This window comes from Onychomys torridus, chromosome 1 (genome assembly GCF_903995425.1).
Source record: "Onychomys torridus chromosome 1, mOncTor1.1, whole genome shotgun sequence".
Lineage (NCBI taxonomy): Eukaryota > Metazoa > Chordata > Mammalia > Rodentia > Cricetidae > Onychomys > Onychomys torridus.
The window spans coordinates 55025744-55034732 of record NC_050443.1 but is presented as its reverse complement, the minus strand read 5'-3'; the positions used below and the strand labels follow the sequence as shown (position 1 = coordinate 55034732).

The following is an 8989-nucleotide window of genomic DNA, read 5'->3' as shown; positions in this document are numbered from 1 at the left end:
TCTAAGGACTTTCCTTCACTAGGCTCTCCCTCTGTTGCAGGGTAGAAACTTAAAGAACACTCAACACAACCAAAATTCAAATTAAGTCAATCTGCAACAGCCTGGAGAGAAACACTCCTCACAGAGCAGCCTGAAATTCATATTACAGGGAGTTTTTAAAGGCAAAAAACAGAAAAACTACATGTTGGTTGGTATTTATGGACAGAAGTAAGCAAGCAATTTAACAGGAGCCAAGAACATGCAGAGAGTTGGAGCATTTTCACCCTGAGTTTCTAGAAGAGGATTGGGTGCTTTCCCACCAGACTTTTCAGGGTAGGAGGTAGAAACCAAAGACTGCTTCAGCTGAGACAAGATGAAGAAACCTTTGCCATGTTATACCACTGCAAGACTAAGTGGCTGACTCCATAACACACCCCCGCCCCGCGCAAAGTCCCAGCGGAGCGGGATTGTGAGGGGATCTGGGACCCAGCTGACCTGAGCTTTTCCCCTGAAGGCAGCAGCTCCTTTCCTGGGACAGTAGGTTCAAGAGCATTTCTGAATTTGGGCATTTGTTCCTGACTCTGGCCAGAGAGTGAAGGAGGTGACCATTGTTAAAAACAATAGTTCATGGTAATGTTGCCTAATATTTGGGGAAGAAAAGAGAAGTTGGATACCCCCACCTATGGAAAGTATATGTAAAACCATCTATAAATGAGGCTGTACCAATATACATAGAGAAAGTCCAGTTTAAATTACATGAAAGCTATGGTAATCCCTTAAGAGTCATTACTAAGCCTCCATATGGAATTACTGAAACAGGATGGGGTGAATTTGAAATAATCATCAAAATATATTCTACAGACCTGCAACTCTGCATCATTTACTAGTACTATTTCAGCCTGACAGAGCAATATTGGAGAAGAGGACAGTGTTTTCAGGGTTCTGTGACTAAATGATATTTCAAGACCCAACAGCAACAAAGCAAGAAACACCTTCTTGTCAACTAACAGTAGGAGCTTTTAAACACAAAACAGAATTTGCAGAACTTCAAGTGCAACACAGAGAAAAACTGGATGCTGCCAAGAGAAAGAAAGAGAGAGGAAGGAGGGAGGGAGGGAGGGAGGGAGGGAGGAAGGAAGGAAGGAAGGAAGGAAGGAAGGAAGGAAGGAAGGAAGGAAGGAAGGAAAAAAAGCTTTGAATTTGCAGAACTTAAGGAGAGTCTCGGAACTAAATTTGTTTAAAAACAAGCTCAGAAAACCTGAAGGAGACGATCAGACAAAGGACATCTAAAGAGTCGGCAGTGGGTTGACCGGAAGGCAGGGTGGACTCTACTGGACGAGGGACATGGTACAGATGCGGTGGTGTTTCTTGGAGGAGTGCACGTGAATTGCTGGGATGGTATCTCGGCAGTGAGGTCCAAGTAACACACACCACTCAAGCAGCCTTTCCTGGGAAACACATCTGGACACTGACTTGATGCTGTGTAGCATTCCATGATGTTCAGAACAGTTTTAAAAGTGTTTTATTAATTGGAATATATGTATAGTTTATTTTTCTTTAGGCAGGCATCAAAATTTTGTTATAAAGTCTAACTTGTACAAGTTTTGTACTTCTCTACTAGCTAGAAATAGTGATTACTATGTGTTACAAGTTCTTATCTACTCCAATTCTACTTCTTTTGTATATGATGTGGCTGGTAAGCATATAATAAATATAGTTTACTATTTGAAAAAGAAAGAAAGAAAAAAGGAATGAAGGAGGGAAAGGAGGAAGGAAGGGAGGGAGGGAGGGAGGGAGGGAGGAAAGAAGGAAAATAAAAGAAAATCTAAAGAATCTACTTTTAAAATCTATTAGGACCAGTAGATTCGATCAGCATATTTATTACATAAGGTGAACATATAAAAATCAGTGAAGTTAAGAATACAATTATATTTAAATACCATCAGGAGGAGTAAAATCAAAGATGAACATGTTGTGCAGGCCTTAGGAAACATGTCTCAGCACTTGGTAAACTGAGGTAGGAGATTCAAGAGTTCAAGGCCAGCCTGCACTACTTAGCAAATTTAAGACTAGCCTGAGATATAGGATACCCTGTCTTTAAAAAGCAAAATGAATAAAATATTTATAAAGAAATATAAGGAAAGAAATGCCAGCTGTATATTTTGACCACAATAAACAGTTATGGCAAAAATTAAGGAGAGCATAAAATAAATAGAAAGGCATTTAACACCAACGAATCAGCTGTATTACTGTTAAGGAGGCAACCCTAGCTAAATTGAACTATAGACTGACACAGCATCTATCAAAGGCCTCCTTGAATATCTGAAGAGATTGACAATATTGTAACGAAGTTCTTTAGAAATTAAAGAAACCTGGAATGTCCAAAGTAATCTTCCAAGTTTCAAGACATACTATAGAACCATAGTAATCAGAATAGAACAGCACTAGCAACAAGGTAGACATAGATAGGTAAATGCAATAGAGAGAGAAGAAATAAACTCTTGGCTTTATTGTCACCTGACATTTGACCAGGATACAAAGACAATCTACAGAGGAAAAATATTTTATCAACAAATGTTGTAAAACCTACCTGTGCCAAAGAATAGAATGTACTCTGTGTCTGACTCTTTGCATATAAATTTAAATGAATCAAAAGTCTAAACATAAAAACTAAAAATAATAAAACTATCTCTATTTATTATTATTGTGTGTTATGCATGTGTGTAACTGTAGGTGTGTGGGGGCCAGAGGGAAACTCTCAGAAGTCCCCTTTCTTCCTTCCACCATGGGTTACAGGTATGGACTTGGGAGGTAAGTGCTTTTACCCACTGGGCCATCTCCATGTCCCTAAAAATAATAAAACTCTTTGGGGAACACAAAGGCCTAAATAGCTACAACCTTGGGTTGTATCTTGTGCTACTTTCTTAGACATGATAGCAAAACATACAAATGATAAGGAAAAACCAATTGATAAATAACACCTCCTCAAACTTGATGGGTGATTTTCCTTTACATAATGACATTAATAAGGTATAAAAACAAACAAACTATGGCGACCAGGCAGTGACAGTGCACACCTTTAATCCCAGCATTGGGGAGGCAGAGCCAGGTGGATCTCTGTGAGTTCAAGGCCAGCCTGAACTACCAAGTGAGTTCCAGGAAAAGGCACAAAGCTACACAGAGAAACCCTGTCTGGAACCCCCCCCCCAAAAAAAAAGTATGGAGTGGGAAAATATCTGCAATCATATACTTGATAGGAGTCTTAGATTTTATATGTACAGATTCTTTTTTTAATCTTTCATATGCAGAGGTGTGTGGGTGTGGGGGATGTGTGATGTATGTGAGTACATGCTAGTTTATGAATGTAGGAAGCCATATGTGGAGGTCTGAGGACAACCTTGATTATTGGTCACTCTTATTGTTAAGCACTGTATACACCAGGCTAACTAGCCTGGACCTTTAGGGCTCCTCCTGTCTCTACCTCCTAACCCTGTACTAGGACAGATACACACTGCCACACTCAGCAGTGGGTGAGTTCTGTTCACACTGCTTGTACAGCAAGCACCTTGCCGACCGAAGGATCTCCACAGTCTATCTGGGCAAAGGATTTGAATAGATGCAAAGATGTGCCAAAGACATGAAAACACAAGAAAAGAGCCAGAATTCACACACTGCCATGGAAAACTAACATTAGCATGTTCACTTTGCAAAGCAAGGTGGCAGTTTCTTGAAAGGTTTAGCACCTACTTTTTTTTTTTTTTTTATCTAGCCAATCCTATGTATTTATCCAAGAGGAAAATATACTGTCAGATGAGAATTTTACATGCATACTCATAGCAGTAGCCCATCAATTGATGAATGGATATAGAAAGGATAACATAGCTTTATGATTGAATATTATACAGAAATAAAAATGAAATATTAATGCACAATGCAACATGAGCTGATCTTGGAAATGTTATGCCAAGTGAAAGAAACTGGTCTCAAAGGACCACATACTGTTTAATTCCAATTACAGGAAGTGTCCAGAAAAGACAAATCAACAGAAAGCAAATTAGTGGCTGCCAAAGGATGAGTGACAGGAGTGGATAATGACAAATGATGGCTGATGGGTAAAAAGGTTCTTTCAAAGTGATGGAAATATTCTAAAGTTAGATTATGGTCATAATTGCATAATTTTATAAGTATGCTTAAAAATCCATGCAATTCTACACTTTAAAATTGTCTGGGGTTTTATAGTATGTAAATTATACATCAACAAAGCTGTTCACATTTTTTGAAAGACCCTATAAAGATCATTCGGCATCTACTAATTAAAGAAGTTTTCTGTTTATTTTCTCCTTTCATCTTTTATCTTCTTACCATCTCTACCATTTTGTGAGTGTGCTGCACCAGTTCAATCCCTCCCATCCCATTTTTCCCTAATAAGGAATCCATGTGGGGCTGGGGATATACTTAAGTGGTAGAGTGCTTATCCAGCATGTGCAAGGTCCTAGGGTCAGTCCTACATACTGATAGCAGGCATGGTGGTCGAAGTCTGTAATTTCAGCAGTTTGGGAGCTAGAGGAAGGAAGATCAGGAGTTCTATCTAAGTTAGTACCAACTACAAACTAAAATGTGGTGGTATTGTGTTCCCCAAAATATTGTATACCCTAATAAACTTATCTGGGATCAGAGAACAGAACAGCCACTAGATACAGAGGCTAGAAAATGGTGGCACTCACGCCTTTAATCCTAGCATTCCAGAAGCAGAAATCTGTCTGGATCTCTTGAGTTCAAGGCCATACTGGAAACAGCCAGGCATGGTGACTCACGCCTTTAATCCCAGAAAGTGAGGGCAGAAAGCAGAAACGTATATAAGGCGTGAAAACCAGGAACTAGGCTGGTTAAGCTTCAGTCTTTTGAGCAGCAGTTCAGCTGACATCCATTTGGATGAGGAGAGGCTTCCAGTCTATGGAAACAGGATCAGCTGAGGAATTGGCCTGGTGAGGTGGCTGTGGCTTGTTCTGCCTCTCTGATCTTCCAGCATTCACCCAAATACCTGGCTTCAGATTTGATTTTATTAATAAGACCCTTTAAGATTCATGCTACAGAGGCACAGAGGCCAGCTTGGGCTACACAAGGGGAGGCTCTGTCTCAAAACTAACATGAAAGTGTGTGTGTGTGTGTGTGTGTGTGTGTGTGTGTGTGTGTGTGTGTGTGTATTTTTAAATGTGGAGCTGAGGATCGAACCCAGGGCCTTGAACTTGCTAGGCAAGCGCTCTACCACTGAGCTAAATCCCCAACCCCATGTGTGTGTATTTAAAAATAAAAATGAGTAAAATCTATCAATGACAAATAAATGCTCCCTTGTCCTTTGGGATCTGCTGTCCCACTCTCTGGATGTATCTATTGCCCATGATTTCATAGGGATCTCTTCAGACCTCATTTGTACATTCATAGCCCATTACCTGTGCTGTGCTTACATACACACAAGACTACACACCATTCTGCACCATGCTTGTCTTATGGAGTGCTGCCTTTGGAAGCTATTTTCATGTTTGCCCATATGGACCAATCAAACCTACTGAATAGTGTAGCATCTGTTGATATTTCTGCCATATTCGTATTTATATTTAGGCTGTCTCCCCACATGTATGGTTTCATTGCATGTTTTACTATTACAAATCACATAAAATAAACATATCCATATAGTGGTTACTAGGAAATCAGGGGTGAAATGTTATATGACTCTGGATGTTGATAAATGTGACCAGGTAGCCCTCCAGAAAGTTGCACATGGCAAGCTTGCATCCTCTGGGGACACACGTACTAGCACATATTTCAGAATCTCTTTTGGACTAAGCTAGGTCATACCCCTCTCTCAGATCACAGGCTTGAGCACACCCAGGCTTGGCTCAGCTTTAAGTAATGTGCCTCCAACGTGTGGCTGCGTGCTCTTAATTCAAGGATGATTGCTCAGCTCTGTTTTCTGCAGTTTTCCGTCCTGACAGCCAGGTCTCCTAGACTCATGACACAGATAACATCCATATGCAAATAGCCTATTACTACCCTGTCCAAACTAGAGCCACATCAGGTTCCACTCTGACTTTATGGCGCTGACTGATGGTCCAGCTCCCCCTTTGTGTTCCTGCTTAACCTTGAGGGAAGTCACTCCACTTCTGACAGCTCCTGTCACTGCCCTGACTTGACTTAAGCAGCTGGTGCGGATAATGGCGACAGAAGGAGGTGTCAGTCACCTGGGAGGCTCTGAGTATGTATGCCACAGGAAGGGGTGGGGAGTGGAAAACAGGAGATGGGTGTTTGGGAGTTAGTAGGGAAGCACTAAGAAAGAAATGCAGCTGTCAGCATCTGTGGTTTTCTTGCAGATGTTCTGATGTGAGAGGGGTGTGGTCAGGCTCTGAGACAGGTACTGGCACTCTTTTTGCTGTTCTTTATTATTTTTTAATTGTATATATTTAAAAGATGAAGGCAAGCTATTGTGGGTGAAAGCCATTTGTAAATCCTAAAACACTGATCAAAGATGAAGCTTTATTGACTCGACATTCATTTTCTATTAAGCAATTTAAAAGTCCAGGGCTGATTGGCATTAAGAGAAATAAATACCATTTTAAGGAGGATAATTTTTGTTTTGATTCATATATGAGCCTTAACTGACTCTGTATATGTTCCTTAGCATATGTTTAAAATTCTTTCTCTTTGGGCTAAATCAAATTTGACTTTTAAAAATTAGAACGGCATTTTAAGAGCTAGTACTTTGATCTTGAACTTAGTCTATCTCTTTTTCTGCTTTTAAAGTGAAAATAAAAAGTATTTGTGGAATAATTAAGCTGTGTCCAGTGGGATAATTATGTTCCCCACCCCCATGGGACAGAAAATGGATCTGGGGGATTTGAAGCAGCCCTAAGAATATAATTCTGTGCCACAGAGCTACAAAAATCCTGCCTGATTTGTAAATTTGCGTTTCCATGGTAACACGAGAGTGTAGTTAAATAATCCTCACTTGTCTAGGACTGAATTCCAGCAACTCTTCCTAAACCTTCATCCTATTCTAATCCCACAGCTGTTGCCATGGAAATGATCAGATAAGATTCGGTCCTGGAGGCAGATGGGACTGCAGTGAGAGCTAAGTCCTGGCCTACATACTGGTTCCCTTTGGTTTTCCTCCCAATCTTTGCAATGCAGCAAGCGGTCTCCACACATGAGAGGTTAATTTAACATGAAGTCATGAAAACCAGGCTGTGTGCTTAGCATCTGGTGCAAATGAGGAAAAATCTGTTCCAAAACACTGCTGAAGAACGAAAAATCCACGATGCTTCCCTTCTCCTAGGTTCTGGACACTTACAGTAAGACACAACTGTGCAGATTTCTTCACTAGAATCCTTTACAATGTGATGGTCCCCAAGGGGAGAAGGATGGGTTGCACCAGGCCACAGCACCCTGCACTTGGCCAGCAGAGGTGACAGCATTCCTCCTTGTCGTTGAGGAGTGCCACTCTTCACGGTTGATGGGTCTTTACAGAGTACCCCCAGGGTTCTCAACTGCTGGTTCAGCAATGTCCTCAGAAGGAATGACAGAGTTTTTCCATGCTTCTATCAACATCCTGTGGGCATTCTTGCACACAGAAGCATGGGAAAAAAAGATCTAGATTTCAAAACATTGGTTCTAAACCAGATTGAAGCTGGGCTGGGGTTGGGATGAAGAGAAGCCACACTTGGTCACTCTCCTTTCAGCAGCATGATGTGATTTATCATGCAGTCTTTGCAGAAAACTTCATTCACCCCAAAGTGATGTTGCCTTTTCAGTGAGGCGATTTCCTGCAGGGTGTGTCCCAGTATGTTGCAAGAACAAGAGAAGCCCAACAGGGAACACAGAACCTGGGGAAGAGGAAGGGACCATTGGAGGATCCCTGGCTATGAGTTTGTATGAGCAGTGTCCCCAGAAGAGGCTGAGGCTGGGATTTTCAGTGACTCTCAGCTCCAGGTTCGTATGGTTCTCCCTGGGTACCACCTCACCTCACACTGGCTTTGATTTAGTGAAGGATGGAGGAGTCACAGCCATCTTTTTGTTATTGTTGCTGCCCTTTCCCTAGAGATAACCAGTTGAGTTCTTATTAACTATTCCCTTTTGGAAGCTCCATTCATACATTCTATATGCTGGCATCCTTCTTCACATGACTGTTCAATAAATACCTAGCATTGATGGAGGAGGGGTCGCAAAGCCACACCCCTAGCCGAAGAGCTATTGACAGTTATTGCTTGCTGAGAGAAGGGGAGTCTTTTCTTCAATGGTTGCTCTCACTCTTGTGAATAACTCTGCACACCTACACTCCTGCAAGCCACATTGATTAAACTCAACTGGTCATTAAAATGGATATGGAAGTAGGAGGAACACTTGGGAGGAAGAAGGCATTCAGAAGGAATAAGGAGATGATAAAATAGGGTAATGAGGGAGGTGAATATGATCAAAACATATACATATATTAAATTGTCAAAAAAGATTAAAAGTAATCACCTGCTGAGTTGACAAATGGATTATGTGATTTGAGATTTGATTGCAAAGTCCCATGAATAAGAAATAAGGATTCATCTTACTCTTATGTCTCTCTCACCATAGTTACAGAGACAACTTTTAGAACCTGTGTATAACTTTTTCTCTGGGAAAGTTATTATATTTTCAGTGGCAAATATTATGATTTTCAGTGACATAGAGTATAATTTTATTTTCTCAACTTTCATAATTTTGCTGACACTAAAACCAGAGAAGGATTTCTGAATCAAGAGTTCAGAATTCCTGGGGAGAAAATAGTCGCAGATGGGGTCTTGCCCTGAGCATTTCAGTCAATCCAACTGGGTTCCCAGTCTTCACCGCTGTTCTTCTCATATCTCTGCAGTTCACCATCATCTTTCCCTTCAGAGGAATGCTTATACATTAGTGCCCCTAGTTTCTTTTCAGCCCTGTCCAGTGCTTGAAGCAAGACAATAACTTTAAAAATCTCTATCTGATCACG

The 8989-nt window shown here is 40.9% G+C and overlaps 1 pseudogene; it reads left to right on the top strand.

The window, feature by feature from the left end:
* Window positions 1–541: 541 nt before the first annotated feature.
* On the top strand, window positions 542–1429 carry LOC118570979 (annotated as a pseudogene).
* The last annotated feature ends 7560 nt before the right edge of the window (window positions 1430–8989 follow it).